At 46.6% G+C, this 1,872-nt stretch overlaps 1 pseudogene; it reads left to right on the top strand.

The window, feature by feature from the left end:
- Nucleotides 1-322: 322 nt before the first annotated feature.
- LOC107157939 lies at nt 323-1,556 on the top strand (annotated as a pseudogene).
- The last annotated feature ends 316 nt before the right edge of the window (nt 1,557-1,872 follow it).

Consider the following 1,872-nt stretch of genomic DNA (forward strand, 5'->3'; position numbering starts at 1 on the left):
CTGAAGTAGTGAGTCAGAGACAGCAGGCAGAACCTCATGCAAGCCCAGAGCTCTACCTGGAGGAGTCTGTCAGGCCAGCGGACACCAGCCCAGGATGCTGACTGGAGGAGATCCAGCTAGTGAATCAGCCATCACCAGGCAGCATCAGAGGGTCAACGGTACCAGGAAGCCAGGGAGAGACAGGTCTTCAACCTTTGACCCCAGGAAGGGGTCAGCCTGCCCAGCCAGATGATTAAAACATGACTAATGGTTTTCTTTAAAGGAGAAAGTTTTTTTTTTATATTGACCAGGAAGTTGCATCTGCGCTGGATCCCCAGAAATATCAGCCCACCCTAGGGACAAAAGCCAGGATGAATATTCGAGCGTGGTATTTGAGAACTTCAAAACTGGCTCTGGCGTTGGCAATTATCCGATCAAAACCAGCAGACAAAAGCAGCAGAGAATACACAGAGCACCTTGCAGCACTGGTGTCTAAGCAGGAATCGAAATGGAGGTCAAAAGTTGAAGCCTTGGAAGCCAAAGTTCTATAGTTAAGTCAAAAACTTCTGAGTAGGATTTGTTCAGGATCAATTAAGAGTGGGAACTTATCTTCCCAGTTGCCAGCTCAGGAACATGGAAATTCTGAAAGTACATTAACTCCGATGGAAGATTCTGGGTGTGATTTATTGAGTGAACAGAGAACTGAGTCTTTGGAGCTATCCCCACATTTTGTTGACAGCTGCACACCCCCACTTTTTCCACTACCTCTTGTGAAAAGACCTTGTGCTGCCCCAGAAAATCCTTTGTTTTCTCACATGCAGTTCTTACAACATCTGCTTGAACTAAAGAACTTGACAGAATCAGGTGGTCTGAAAACAAATTTAACCCACTTTGAAAAAGACTTTTCCACAGTCTCTGATTCTGTTTGTCAGTTGCTGGATGGCCTGATTGCTTTTCATCGTAACCCCAAACTTCCCTTTTCAAGCTTTTGGACAGAAGCTGTTGGTACTTTAGCTAAACTGACTAGTTATTATAACTTATCTAATTTTATTCTTGTTTTTTTTAACAGCCAAATGTTATTTTAAATACACACATACACACACAAATACAATAGAAACCCAGAAATCCATGCCACATGGTAGGATGAATACCCATAACTAAAACTTTCTCCTTTATTTATTTATTCCATTTTAGAGAATAATAGAGCTAGACTATATTGAGTGACATAAGATACAATTACTTAGCCGGTAGGCAGTGCACAGGCAGAAGGCAGGTGCTCTGGCCAATGGGCCCTGGTTCCCTAGTTCCAGGTGAGGGTCCCACAGTAAGGGGCTTCCAGGACCAGGCGTGTTTGGGTTCATGACGAGGCCGTTCCCATAGGCATCTTGGATTCTCCTACACTCCCTCCTCTTGCTCTCCCTCTCCCTCCCTCTTCTCCCTAGCATTTCACATTTGCTCACATTTGCTCACTTCCCTCGCATCTCCCAGGTACTCAGCCAGGCCCACTTCCCAGGCCTGGCCTGGCTGGGGAGCTCCGTCTTTCTCTGCAGGTCCTGGACATGGCTGCTGCCTTCTGAGTCTGCTGCCTCATGGGTGGACTCAGGCTTGCTACAGAAGTCTATTTCTCGTTTTGTTGAGGGATCTCCCTACATCCTGTTGAGCTTGGAGGATTAGAGTGGGGAGTTCGAGAAGGCAAAAGACGTGGGCTTGTATGATCTTTTGATTGACTTCAGGCAACGTCTCAGAATAGGGTGGGACTTGTCCTGCCATGAAAGTGCTCATGACACCAAAATAAGGCCCAAAGTCCCAGGAGACAAGAATGTCAGAACTGCATCGTGTCCCTTGCCTAATGGCCTGTCCACCACTACCATCCACCAGATCCAGCCAGACCCA

This window comes from Marmota marmota, unplaced genomic scaffold (genome assembly GCF_001458135.2).
Source record: "Marmota marmota marmota unplaced genomic scaffold, marMar, whole genome shotgun sequence".
Taxonomy (NCBI): domain Eukaryota; kingdom Metazoa; phylum Chordata; class Mammalia; order Rodentia; family Sciuridae; genus Marmota; species Marmota marmota.